This window comes from Perognathus longimembris, chromosome 6 (assembly GCF_023159225.1).
Source record: "Perognathus longimembris pacificus isolate PPM17 chromosome 6, ASM2315922v1, whole genome shotgun sequence".
NCBI classification, from domain to species: Eukaryota; Metazoa; Chordata; class Mammalia; order Rodentia; family Heteromyidae; genus Perognathus; species Perognathus longimembris.
Genome location: NC_063166.1, coordinates 71,448,133 through 71,462,935, shown reverse-complemented (window position 1 = coordinate 71,462,935; position 14,803 = coordinate 71,448,133).

The window sequence follows — 14,803 nt, the reverse complement described above, 5'->3', positions numbered from 1 at the left end:
GGCTGCTTTAAATAGCCAAGCCCCAGGCTGGGGCGGGTCCTGAGGGAGGGAGGGAGGGAAGGAAGGGAGGGCAGCTAGGAGCAGAGCGGGAAGGGGGAGGCCCCAGAGACGGGAACTGGGCAACACCCGGGCAACACCCTGGGGCCAGGGGTCAAGGCCAGCCTGGGCTACAAAGTGGGACAGTGTCCCAGATAGAATTTAGAAGAGCAGGTGAAGGGAAGGCCAGAAAACAGCCCTGTGACTCTCAACAGGCCTAGGAAGGGGGTGTGGCCCCCAGTCTTTACACCTGCCACCCAGCAAGGACCTGGGGGCTCCTGGGGAAGGCAGCCGGGGAAACCGAGACTCTGTCAAGATCACAAGCCGGCACATGGCAGACCTGGGGGGCGGGGGGGAGAGTCAGGTGTGGTGGCATCCTACCACTGTCCCTGCTTTTTTATGGTCGGTTGTGGAGCTTGAACTCAGGGCCTGGCTGCTGTCCCTGAGCCTCTGTGCTCAAGGCTAGCACTCTACCACTTGAGCCACACAGCACCACTTCATTTTTTTTTTTGAGTGGTTAATTGGAGATAAGAGTCTCACGGCGATTGCTCTGCCCAGGATGGCTTCTAAACGTGATCCTCAGATCTCAGCCTCCTGAGTAGCTAGGATTACAGGTAAGAGCCAGTGGTACCTGTCTGTCCCTTCTTTATGCTGGACTCTTTTTTTTTTCTCCCTCTCTCTTAAGCCTCTCTATCCTAAGCCTTGCTGGAGATCTAATTTTCTACAGGGCAGACTGGCAAATCTTTAAACGTTTAGTCCCCAAACAAAAACAAAACAGAAAATACTAAGCAACCAGCAACCACATAAAGAGCTTTTGAAACAGCCACCCACCCTGTGAGCACCAGCTTTACACATGGAACTTGCCCCATGGTACACAATCAAATGGTACTGAGACTTGTGACTGTGTGTGTGAGGCAGGGAGGGGCAGGGGAGGAATAAGGGGGCCTCCCCCCCAGGTTCCCCAGGCAGGGCCTCAGCTGTGCTGATTGAGACACAGCTACCTAAAATGACCGGACCAGGGCCGCGCCTTTGGGAGTTGTCCTTGCCACAGCTACTTTTACTTCCTCTCCCTTGGCCGGGCTTTCTAGGCTCTTCATTTTGAGGCAGAGTCTGTCTGGGCAGCCCCAGCGAGCCTCAAACTCTTAGATCCTCCTGCCTCTGCCTCCAGGAGACTACATTCCAAGTGCTAAGATTTTAGCTGCTAAGTTGTTAGTGAGTGCTGACTGCTAAGTCATCTTGCCAGGATTGACAGAGTTAGAGATGTTCCGGTGGTATTCAGATCTCACCAGGACATGTAAGGCCCTGGTTAGTCATCTGTGTTTCAATGAACATGAAGCAGTTAAACTGCTAGGAGGTCTAACTTGCGGAAAAGCAGTGTGTCAGGGGAAGCCCGGGGCGGGGGGGGCTTATGCCTGTAATCCTAGCTACTCAGGAGCCTGGGTTGTGAGGATCATGCTTCGAAGCCAGCCTGGGCAGGAAAGTCTGTGAGACTTATTGCCAATTAAATCCACCAAAACAGCCTGAAGTGGAGCTGTGGCTCTCATGTGCTAGATAGAGCACTAGCCTTGAGTGAAAAAGCTAAGGGACAGCGCCTAGACCCTGAGTTCAAGCCCCAATTGTGGCATAATAATATATATATTTTTCAAAAGCTGGGCACTGGTGGCTCATGTGTGTAATCCCAGCTACTCAGGAGGCTGAGATCTGAGGATCATAATTCAAAGCCAACCCAGGCAGGAAAGTCTGTGAGATTCTTATCTGCAAATAAACACTAAAAACCCTCAAGTGGAGCTGTGGCTCAAATGGTAGAGCACTAGCCTTGAGCAAAAACACTCAGGGACAGCAAGCACCAGGCCTGAGTTCAAGCCCCAGTACTCGTTAATCACTTGGCTAGCATGCCCAAGGCCCTGGCTTCAATCTTCAGAACAGGAGAGAGAAAGAGATAGAGATAATATTTATAACAGGGACTGTGCTTATTTTTAGAGTTCTGCCCCAGAAGCCCCTTTGTACATGAGCTGTGTTTAGCTCTGTCTCCAGGAAGTCCTCCTCATGATCGCCTCATGTTTCCAGGTAGAGAAAAGCACTTCGTCCAAGCTCCCATAATGCCTTGCAGCCTCCCTGGCATAGTACCTACTACTCTCTGCTTTTGGGTAATTGTGCCCTTTTGGAAATGCGCCCACACATTCTTTGCTCCTCATCCCATCAGCCGGCTGCCGCTTTGTGGTCCAGTTCCCTTGGAACCGGGTGGGCGTGGTGGTCCCCACAGCGCTAGCAGCTCAGCACAGGGAGCTGAGCAGCCCAGGCCCCTCTGGGTCTTGCTGTTCTCCCCACTGGCTGAGGTTTGTGGGGTCTCTGTCCAGCTCCTGGCTCCTGCCCCAGGGCCTGGTGGCTCCCAGGACGTCTGTCTGCCTGTCCAGGGGGATGGCTGTGCCCTGCACCTGCCTTGTAAGCCAGGGTCAGGCCTCTGTTCTCCCTCCATGGAGTGGAGTGGCGGGGCTGAGCAGGGGGCCCCCAGGCTGGGAGAGCAGCAGAGGACAGACTGCGGAGGGGGACCCCAAGGGGACACATCACTCTCTTGTGGCACTTGAAGGACTCCGGGTGGGGGGCTGTGTGCAGGGCTGGGGAATTCCCACAGCAGTGCTCTCCGGACCTCAGTGCCAGCTGGTCAGCTGCCAAGTGCTCCCAGGCCACAGGAAGCAGGCTAACCGCAGTGCTGACCGGCCCCTTGGGCAGCTGCTCCTCCACCAGGCTGGCCAGCACGGTCCCGCCCGGCTCCATCCTCTTTGCCAGGAAAAGGATTCTCTCTCTTTTTCTTTTAACCATGGGCAGTGATGGTTGCATGCTGTGTGACTGGAAAAAGTGCTTGTTTGAAAAGCCTCCCAAGTGTGGAGATGGGAGAGGACAATGGGGAGACACTGAGGGAAGGGGGGCATGTAACTGTAGCCCCTTTGAATGTCACCTTTATAATAACAACAGTGAAAGCCCCGCCCCGGGGGGCCTCCCACCTATGTCCTAAGTCAGCATTTCCACTAAGAGCCCCGGGGCAGGGAGATTGCACTGTGCCATTGACAGTGGGCAATCCTCCTTCATGAATCTTTTTTTTTTTTTCTGAATAATTACTTATTTATTGTCAAAGTGATGTACAGCCCTTCATGAATCTTTTACCACTTGGTTGACACCTATTTCGCACAGCATAACATTCACCTGGTTGAAGTCCGCAGGCTGGGCTTCTAAGTGTGTGCAGAGTAAGGTGGCTAATGTTACGTTTCGCCTTCCCAGTGTTTCCAACACGCAGAGGCAGCCGTGTGCTTGGTAAGGCAGGTGATGGTCAGTCTGAAGGAGAAACGGGCTCCAACTGTAGGCAACTTGTAGGCAACTTGGCAGGTCCCTAGGGCTGGGTTGAAGACCAAGAGTCCCCTCAAAAAATACCTTTTTTTTCCAGCCAGTAGAGAGAGGAGAGGGGTTCTCAGAGGCCAGCATGTTTTCTTTTGCCTGTTGTAAGGTCCAAGAAAGGCTTCTGCTTTCTTTGTTGGGGGAGGGGAGGAGGGGCTGCCTGTGTGTCTTGGAATGTGGTGGGAGGGGCAGGAGCAAAGAGACCCCTGGAGAGGAAGGAGGGTGGGCAGGGCAAAGCCTGTCACCGTGCTTAGCAGCCTGACAGCCAGAGGGGTCCTGCAAAGATGTGAATTGGATGGTGCCATGCTCTGTGCCCCTCCAAGGCTCTCCTTAGCCTCTGTGACAAACCCCCAGTCTCTGTGGCTCTGCCTCCCCTGTGATCTCTCCCCTCTGGCCTCTCTGGCTGTGTTTCTGGTCTTGTTTAGGGCCCCTAATAACCTTTGGGAAACAGAAGCAAGTGGATCCTCTGGGTGGGAAATCCCCCAGAGGAATTTATTCTGAGTGGCACGGGGCCTAGCCTAGGGATCTAGCTGCCATCTCAGGGCCTGGAGATGATGATACAGTGCCAATTATATGAAGGACAAGCCTCTGTCCCCTGGCCCGGGATCTGGCTGTGGCAGTGGTTGTGCTGGAGGGTGGGGACACCCCCCCGCCCCCCCCCCCCCCCAGCCAGCACAGGCTGCGCAGGACAGCCGATCAACAGCAACACCCTGTGGCAGTTTCGGGAACAGCAGCCCAGGCATTGAATGGCTTAGCATAACAGGGGGAAGTAGGAAGTCTCCCAGGTCTCAGGAAAACCCGAAAAACAGGCAGAACAATCGGGCTTTCTGCTCAAAGACTCGAGGAACCAACTGCAGACAGGAAAAGGCTGGCTGGTGTCCACGCTGAACACCGGCACTACTGACTGGAACTTGCTGGTTTCAGCCAATGAGCAAATACAGGAATGCTCATAGAACAAGAAACAATACCAGCCCACAGAAGCCACAGCAAAACAGGAGGAAATCATGGTGACAATTGAGATGCAATCCCTGCTTTGAAAGAGGCTCAGGGATCCGGGAAGACACACCACATACTTCCCCCCAGTGAATGCATTCCTGTGCTTGGGTAATTTCTGGATCTGACTTTACAGGCGTGTGCAAAGGGTGCTCAGGCAAGGTCCAGGAAATCCTCCTGTTTTGCCATGGCCCCTGGGGTACAGGTGGTGAGAACTCTGCCCCCTCGCACAGGCTGGGACCTCATTTGAGAAGAGCATCTGCCCCTAGCAGCAGGAAGTACTAGGGAGAGATGGAAGGGTTGTCAGCTGGAAGCGTTCTCTTATTCTTGAGTGTTGGGCAGCTCTGTGTGTGTGTGTGTGTGTGTGTGTGTGTGTGTCTGTCTGTCTGTCTGTCTGTCTGTCTGTCTGTCTATCCCTGGACTTAAATTCAGGGCCTGGGTGCTGTCCCTGAGCTTCTTTTGCTCAAGGCTAGCACCCTACCATTCTACCACAGCGCCATTTTCAGCACTTGCTGACTTTGAACTGCAATCCACAGATCTCAGGCTCCTGAGTATAAGCAGCTGGATTTGTAAGGAGGAGGAAACTTGGGAGCAAAGATACGGGTGGAGGGTGCAGAGCAGAGGGTTCCCGTGCACCCCAGTGACTGGGGCTCCTGGGGTCCTCCCCGTGGGTTGGCACATCAGCACCCGCGTGCCACCGTGGGGATCTGTCCGCAGCTTCCTTAGCAGCTGTTTCTTGGCTGTTTCCAAGACCCCAGGGCCTTGGAGGCCTTTATTTGTCATTCCTGCCTAGTGACAGTTCCCATCAGGGCTGCAAAATCGCTTCTTTCCACATCTGTCTACCTTTCACTTGGATTTTGCAAGTGGAGAAATGAAATTGGGCTCTAGGTCTTGTGTGTATGTGTGTGTGTGTGTGTGTGTGTGCATGCGTGCGCGTGCGCGTGCTGGTGAGGCAGCTTGAATGCACAGCTATATTGGGCACAAAGTAAGTGCTCAGTAAAGGGACTGATCTGTTCATTTGCACTGTGCACAGTTGAAATCCCATGGTGTCCTGCCTTTTTTTTTTTTTTAATAGTTGGTGGCTAGAGCCAGGTGCTGGTGGCTCACGTGTATAATCCTAGCTACTCAGGAGGCTGAGATATGAGGATCATGGTTCAAAGCCAGCCCACGCAGCAAAGTCTGTGAAACTCTTATCTCCAGTTTGCCATCAGAAAACCCAAAGTGGAGCTGTGGCTCCAAGTGGTAGAGTGCTAGCCTTGAGCACAAAAGCTCAGGGACAGCGCCCAGGTCCTGAGTTCAAGCTCCACAACTGACCAAACAAACAAACAAACAAACAAAAAAAGAGTTGGTGGCTAGATGATTCGAGGTTATGGTGGCCCCAGCTCAAGGTGAGGACAGAATGGTGATGGGCCTCACCTGGAGGCTCTTCTCCAGAATCTTCTACAGAGTCGCCATTCCCTGCTTGGTGACTGAAGGATGGGGCAGGCTGCACATTGTCAGAGGCTCTGCACAGGGGCCGAGCCCACAGCCAGGACAGCGGGACTGGCGTGGTCGCAGCAGGGGGTTTTCTGCACAGAGCCAGACGGTCAGTATTTCCAGCGGAGCGGAAATCTCAGTCACACCGATGCCAGGTTGCGGACACTAAGCAAAAGTGGCCGCAGAAAATCTGCAAGGAAACAAATGTGCCTGCGCTCCAACGCTTTATTTACAGACACTGAAATGCGCATTCTGTGTGGTTTCCACATAGGACAAGGCATTGTTCTTCTTTGGATGTTCCGACCATTTACAATCATTAAACACTCAGGCTGCTGGGTGCCGGTGGCTCACAAATGTAATCCCCGCTACTCACGAGGCTGAGATCTAAGGATTGAGGTTCAAAGCTAGCCCAGGCAGGAAACTCCATGAGACTCTTACTACCTCCAATAAACTACTCAAAAAAAAAAAAAAATCCAGAAGTGGTGCTGTGGCTCAAATGGGAAAGTTGGGAAAGTGCTTTCCTTGAGTGAAAGAAGCTCACGGACAGTGCCCAGGCCCAGAGTTCAAGGCCCAGGACTTGGGGAAACAAACAAAAGAAAAAAAAAAAAAAACAGGCCGAGTGTTCCATTCAAGTGATAGAGCACCTACCTAGCAAGCACAGGTCTGAGTTCCAACTCCAGGAGAGCAAAAATAAAACAAAACCTAAAGATGATTCTTTAGCTAGGTTTGATGCCACACTCCTGTAATCCCAGCAGTGGGGAGGCTGAGGCAGGAAGCTCTAGAACTCCAAGCCAGCCTGGGCTGCATCGTAAGAGTTTGTCTCAAAACAAAGTCCCAAACCCCAAACAAAAATGTTTTTAGCTTACAGACCATAGAGAAACACAAAACAAGCCACACTTGGCCCATAGGCTGTAGTTTGCTAGCCCTGCTGTAAAACATCACCTCTCTCCTCCAATAAACCACCAGGCACCCCAAGAGTGTTTATTGTGCATCTACCCCGTGCTTCCCTCTGCACTCTACCCCATGTCAATCTGACCTTTCTAGTGTCTGCACTTGTTGCACTGGCCCTTTGCACATGCTAATTCTGCTGCCCATGAACATTTCTCCCATATTCACCTGGCCAGCTTCTGGTCAGCTCCTTCATCATTCCTTCTGGAAACGCTTCTTTTATCTACCCAGTGGATGAGAGAAGCCCTTGTTACTATTTCCACCATGCCTCATTACCATTTGTAATTATACATGTGTTCTCCCGGGCTCTGATGAATGTCTCTCTCCCTGGCTAGATGTAAGGCCACACCCCCACCCCCGACTGGAGGCAATGTCAGTTTTATTTATTAATGTGTCTCTGACATTTACCACAGTGCCTGGCGCTTAATATTTGTTGGATAAATAAATGAGTGCCCCAGAGGCAGGAATTCTGCCATGGGTTTATTAAGTGGCTGGGAACATTCAAGAACCAATTAACAGGCAAACACACCACCCTATGAGAGAGCAAGAGAACGGTAAGGTGAAGGACACTTGCCACTCCGGCCTTGTGTTTTCCAAGAGCCCAGGCTGTAAATGATACTAATCATAAAGTACACTGGGATTCCAATCCATACCGTGCAGTTAGTTTCCAAGAGTAAGTGACTGTGTCTCAACAATCCTGGGGAAGAAGGCCTGGTTTCACAGATGAGGAAACCAAGGTGCAGAAAAAAGTCCGATGCTTGGTCCTAGACCACACTGCTGACAAGTGCTGGGGGCAGGATTTGAACTCAAAACCTGGGGGCTCAGAAATAGAAACCTCGATCCTTGCTCCCTACCCAGAGGGGAAAGACAATGTGGACTAGCTAGGGCCTGGATGGCCCCCAAGGGCCTGCAGGGTTTCAGATGCCAGGCCAGGAGGCCCGGGCAGCTTCTGAGGGCACCTGGCTGTTGCCCCACTGAATGTGGTTGGGTCACCGGGAGGACCAGGTTCTAGAGCCTCCGTTCCTGTTCACTGTGCCACAGCTACAAAGCCTCAGGACCTGTCGGAGAATGACCAAGGCGGGGCCAGTGCCAAGGCTCTGACCCACAGGGAGGGCTGGACCCCAGGGAGGGCCAGTGACTCCCCGCTTCAGGAAATGAGAAAACGGAGTCGCAGACTGGTGAAGTCACGGTGGTGGTCTTGTTGCCTTTCCAGGAGAGATTTCCCCTACACCTCTGGCCTCACACCTGGGTCATCCATGTCCCGCCCCCTCCCTCCCCCCCCCCCCCCCCACTGGCTTTGTCTACCTTTGGAATCTGTGCCAGGAAGAAAGCTCCAGGTAGCAGCCAGGACGGATGGTGGTGTAAGGTCCGCCCCAGACAGGCTCCATGCCGATTCCCCTCCTGGTTAAGGGTCCACCCAGTTATCTGGGTAATTGGCAGACCTGAAGGCAGTTATTCCCCCTTCCCTGAGGTCACATCCTAATCCACCTGGCCACACCCTCCTGCCCCTGCCCTGCATCAGGCAGGGCCGGGTGGGGGTCACCCCTTCTCTCAGGCCATGCATTATCTCGGCCACAGGCCAGCAGTTCGGTAATAAACGTTCTTTCCTGCCTGAATACCGTGTGGTGTTCTCCTTTATCGGCTACCTACTTTAATAAACCTAACAGTTTGGAACATCGTCGTGTGCTTTTGAATGTCTCCAGTCCGTATCTACCCAGAGTCTCACAGTACCCCCGGAAGCTCAGGCGGCTGCTGCATCTGAGGGCATCTGTGAGCAAATGCATCGAGATGAAGTCACAAGAGGAATGCGGACATGGCTACGACACTTGCATCTTTTTTTTTTTTTTTTTTTTGCCAGTCCTGGGGCTTGAACTCAGGGCCTGGGCACTGTCCCTGAGCTTTCTTCGTGTTCCTGGCTGGTGCTCTGCCACTTGACCCACAGTGCCACTTCCAGCTTTTTTGAGTAGTTCATTAGAGATAAGAGACTCATGGGGACTTTTCTTCCCAGGTTGGCTTTAAACCACGATCCTCAGGTCTCAGCCTCTTGAGTAGCTAGGATTACAGGAGTTGAGGTGCCAGACTTTGAAGTCAGGCCTCACCACGTGAACCCCATTTTAGAATCAAACCCTGAGCCAATCAGATTTGTACCTGTGTTCTAATCTTGCTTGCACAGCTGATTGTTGTAACCTTGTTCTTTGCCTTTATAAGCCCTGTGTAATCACAGCTCGGGGCTTCCTCCTAACCTCCGCTGTGTCGGTGGGTAGGACGAGGCCCGAGTTGGCAGCTCGTTAAATAAAGCCTTGCCTTGCTTTTGCATTTCGGAGTGTCTGAATCTCGGTGGTCTTCTTGGGGGTGGTCTTGCGACTTGGCACAACATTTGGGGTTTCGTCCGGGATAGCCCCAGAGACCCCGAGATCCCAGACTCCGAAGGTAAGAAAACAATGCTGTTCATTTGTCTTGTCCTGTAATTTGTCTGTTTGTCTGTTTTGCTTTTGCTTATACTTGTAGGGCACGAGTCAGTTTGGTTTTTGGCCGGAACTGACCAGGAGGGCCTCCTAAACGAGACTCAACCCGCCCACCTTGTACTCGGGTCCACTCCTTCTGCACCCTTGCAGGAGGTTGTGGGCCAACTCGGATCCACTCCTTCTTGCAGGAGGTTGTGGGCCAACTCGGGTCCATTCCTTCTGCACCCTTGTAGGAGGTTGTGGGCCAGCTTGGGAGATCTCCAACTCGTAGCTTTTCTTAGGCCTGTGTGTTTTCCTCCTTTTGTATTATCTTGAGGACCTCCATCTAGCCCCCTAGACTTGATCCTAGCTCACTGGAGGGAGAAGGAGATAGCTCAGAACCAAGGTGTGGCCCTTAAGAAGGAAAAGTGGATCACCCTGTGCAAGTCAGAATGGTCCACCTTTGAGGAAATTGAGGGAGCTTTGACATAGGGAGGAAGCACGGAGGAGGAAATGTTTCCCGCTCCATACTCCCCACCCCAGTTAACTCTACAAGAGGAGGACTCTGAGGAAAATGTTTCAGCTGTGCCCTCCACTCCGGAGGGTCCTGCCCAGTCAACTCAACGGCGCCGACAGCCCAGGACAGGGACGCATCAGCCCCGAGTCCAAGTCCTGACCCGCAGCCGCCGACAGGGTGGATGTAGGGCCAGCCCAAGCCACCCACAGGTGGCAGGGAGTGACCTCACCATGCTGCGCTGTCATCTCTGTGTTGTTTGTAAGTCTAACAGTCTGTGTCAAACCTGCATAGCTCATTGGAAAGATGTACAGGCGATGGTTCACAATCAGAGTGTGAGTGTCCACAGAAAGAACTCTGGGGGGACCCCCACCCAGCCTTCTTAAGCAGAATATATATTAAACTAATGGCATAGAAGTAAACTCTCATTAACTCTATGTATGTAGGAAGAAATGGCAAAATGGGCCAATGTTTCTCACTAATATATTGGAAAGCTGAATGGATAAGTATTTCTAATTGTAATTCTTGCATTAAGGAAAAATTGTCATGTGAGTTCAAAGGTCTTCATGCCATGCAGTAACTGGGACTGAAAAAAAAAAAAAGAGGCTCTTTTGAAACAAGCAGTCTGTAGGCAAAGGGCGGCACCTGGTTTCAGAATGTCTGTGAGCTTCAGTTTTTCCAATGCAGATAAAAGCTAAAGTGTTGGGTTAGTAAAAAGGCTTTGGAAATCAAGAATACATTTCTAGATAAGAAATTTGGAAGTAAAATTGTCCTAAATAATTATCGCAAAGTGAGAAAAGGAGAATTATGGCTACCAAAATGTTTAATTGCCATTCTAGCTTCTTTGTAGTTTTTTTGTAACAGTTTCCAGCAGGGCCACAGAGAAGCACAGGTGATTCCTACAAGTTTGTCAAGATCTAATACTGGCCCTTAATAAGTTCCAGGTAAGAGCATGCTTAAAAACTACTTTTGTGTGGACCACCTTGTTGCTTCTAATTGGAGTAAAGTGGCCTTTTGTAAGACTCACTGATCTGAATCTGCGGTTCGAAGCCAGCCCGGGCAAAGAAAGGTCCCTGTGAGAGACTTGTCTCTAATCAGCCAGCAGAGTGCTGGGAACGGAGTGGTGTGGAGCTCAAAAGTGGTACGGTGCTAGTCTTGAGCTGGAGAGCTGAGGGACAGCACTCAGGCCCTGAGTCCAAGTCGAAAGTCACTCCTCCTGGGACAAAAGTGATGGAGCATCCAGAGGCAGTAAGCCACTGCTTGGATGGCAGAGATGGTGTCAGATCCTAGAGTCACTACTGTTGGCCTTTCAAAAGTTAAAGCCGGGAAGTCCTAGAAGAATAGTTCGTAAGCATGCCTTTCCAATGCCCATGTCTGTCTACTGGGCAGGAATTTGCCAGTCATCTGTGATAGTGGTTAGTAAGGGGAAGTTTGTCAAATGAGAGAATAGATTAAAATCTCACCCTCCCCCCCCCCCCGCATTTACTCAAAAGCTCTGATTGGCAGTAAGAATTTTAAGCTGATACATCTGTTAAGGAAAGAAAGCTTGTAGACCTGAGATTGTGTCCTTATTGAGATCTGTTAAAGGCCTGCAAAGGTATATTGTTAAAAATTGCAAGACCTGTCAGCTTGCCAATGCCCCCAATCAACAGATTACTAAAGGAGCTCGCCTCTGTGGGAATAGGCCAGGCGTGTATTGGGAAGTAGATTTCACAGAATATTTGCTAGTTTTTGTAGACACCTTTTCAGGATGGGTTGAAGCCTATCCAACAAAGCATGAGACTGCGAATGTAGTGGCTAAAAAGATCCTGGAAGAAATCCTACCCAGGTATGGCTTCCCATCCACCATTGGGTCAGACAATGGACAGGCTTTCGTCTCAAAAGTAAGTCAGGGAATAGCTGCAGCACTGGGGACGGAAACCCCAGAGTGCAGCACAGGTAGAGAAAATGAATTGGACTCTAAAAGATATGATTCTGCTTCTGTCCCTACCCCCCATTTATTCAGACCAGGGGACTGAAATCCTAAGAACCACGGTGGAAGGGACCCTAGACGGCATCGCCACTTGGGTTCATTGCTTCCACGCCAGGCCAGCTGACCCCTTTGCCCTGGATGACAACTACCGTGATGGAACATGGGAGGTCTCCAAGCACCCAACTCAGCCGCTTTGCCTTCACCTCAAGACTGAGACTAAGGTTATAGGTTCCTGGCTAGGTAAGGTCAACGCCCCTGAGTCAGCCTGAAGAGATTACAGAAGATGGATGATCTTCACCCATCAGCCCCCCTTTAAAACCGAGGGACCAGAGTTATTTTTGGATACTACTTTTGGCCCTACTGGCCCATGCCTTACCTCTATATCATCCCCTAGACATGCAAGCCATTGAAATGGACAGAATGGAGCCATGATTGGCTCCCAAGGTACCAAAAAGAAAAAGGGGGAAATGAGGTGCCAGACTTTGAAGTCAGGCCTCACCACGTGAACCCCATTTTAGAATCAAACCCTGAGCCAATCAGATTTGTACCTGTGTTCTAATCTTGCTTGCACAGCTGATTGTTGTAACCTTGTTCTTTGCCTTTATAAGCCCTGTGTAATCACAGCTCGGGGCTTCCTCCTAACCTCCGCTGTGTCGGTGGGTAGGATGAGGCCCGAGTTGGCAGCTCGTTAAATAAAGCCTTGCCTTGCTTTTGCATTTCGGAGTGTCTGAATCTCGGTGGTCTTCTTGGGGGTGGTCTTGCGACTTGGCACAACAGAGTGAGTCACTGATACTTGGCTCTTTTTTTTTTTTTTTTAAATGCTGGTCCTAGGACTTGAACACAAGGCCTTGGTACTGTCTCTGAGCTTTTTTGCTCCACGATACCACTCTATCACTTGAACGGCAGCTCCACTTACAGCTTTTTTGGTGATTCATCAAGAAAAAGAATCTCATGGACTTCCCTGCCTGAGCTGGCTTCAAAATGTAATCCTCAGATCTCAGCCTCCTGAGTAGCTAGGATTATAGGTGTGAGCCATCAGTTCGTGGTGAATACTGAAATCTTAAAACAAGCCGGTCAACTTCTAAGTATGCTATTACTAGGGGGTAGTGAGTATCCCCAAGAAGAAGGGAAAGTCTTTGATTTGGCTTATAGGTTCTTGTCTTGAGACACAGAATAAGAACTTGAGGCTGTGACACAAGACAAGAGACTAGTAAATTTAGTAAGCAAGTAAGACAAAAAAAGGTTGCATCTCTTGGTAAGGCAAAGGCACATAGGGAAGATGCTAATGAGCTGCTTTAGCAGGATATGTAGAAGGGAAAAGTAATCCTCCTAAACATTGCTTACAATCAAGCGCTCCATGTTCTAGACCCTTGCCAAAGAGACTTCTGCTTCTTGTCACGTTTAACAACTACCTTTCAAATACAAGGAGGGAGGGTAGCAGGCTGTTCCTTTGGATGTTTGCACACTTGACTCCTAGGCTCTGACAATCAGCTGAAGCAAGGAGAGTTCATCTTTTTACAGTTTGTTATCGCTCCATGAAGGAGCTGGGGAGGCTTTGAGATAAACAAAATGGTGTTGGTACACTCCCCACCAGCCATGCAGCCTTCATTCCTGAATTCCTGACTTCTTTTCCTTACGCCCCATGTCCCGAGTCTATTTTGCCGGGATGCCGCTTCCGCTGGCTTTCCTCAGATGGCAAACGTCCCACCAGAGGATCCCATCAGTGACCCCCACCTTTTCAGCAGAAAAGGGGACCCCAGCCCCCCCATCTGGTTACAAATACATGGTGAGTTGGAAGCTCTGCATCCTGACTCTAGAGATGGGGTTCGGCCATGTCCCCGGCCTTCAGGAGGAGGGAGAGATAGACAAGGGCCCAGGCTGGTGGGAGGGAGGGTCTTCAGGGGCCATGGGGTCCAGGCTGGTGGGAGGGAGGGCCTTCAGGGGTCATGAGGCCCAGGCTCTGCACTGAGGGCAGTCTGGGAAGAACAGAAAGCTGGGGGAGAGGGGGAAACAGAGCCAGACAGCTCTCCCAGAGGAGGAGGGGAAGGACAATGGTCCCCACTTCCTATCAGAGAGCAGAAGTACCTACGTGTGCCCCCATGCAGGGTGATCTGTGGACTTGGCTAGGTCCCTGCCTGGGGTGCCCAGGGGGCCTGCTTCCATGGCCTTCTGTACCCAGGTTCCGTATTTGCAGATTCAACCAATTGTGGAGCAACAATATTTGCTTTAAAAAGATTCCAGAAAGTTCCAAAGAGCAGAACACAAATTTTCCTCATGCCAAGCACTCTTCTGGACCCACGAGGATGCAGTGCTGTGTGGGTACCCTGCAGTGTCCCCCCCCCCCCCCCGCCACTTCCCAGGTCTCCTTTGCAGCATTCCGATGCATCATCATTGCATCTACTGCACGGTGGATGAAGGGCCCGGGCTGCAGAAAGGAGGTTGAGGAGGTGACATGAGAAATTCAGTCAGCAGGGAATGCCACTTACAAGCCGCCATAATCAGGACCAGAAGACGTGAAGTTCTCTCTTAACATGTGAGATTCAGCAATGAAATCAGGCTCCGCCAATTTCCATCACTGAAATTTCCACGCAAAACCACAGGTCCTTGAGAGCCATTCATGCAAAGCATTTCAGGGTCTCTCTCTCTCTCTCTCTCTCTCTCTCTCTCTCTCTCTCTCTCTCACACACACACACACACACACACACACACACACAGAGATTGTTACCAGGTAGAAGTTTTCTGCTTCCTATGGAGGAAATGAGAGTTGAAAACTCACCCTAGGCTTTTTCTCCTTTTTTCTTTTGAATGTGAAGTTTCTCCCTGTGTCTGGTAGACGTGCAAAGCACTGTTTGAGGAAGTAACTGGAATCTTAAAAATTAATTTGCATTATTTTTAGTCCCCAGTTTATACACATTTGAAATGAGGCACACGGGTGTCGGACCTATGGCTCTGTTGGTAGAGTGACAGCCATTGATGAACGTATCAGGTACAGAGTTCGAGTCTCAGTCTTGGACCAAAAAGAAAGGAAGG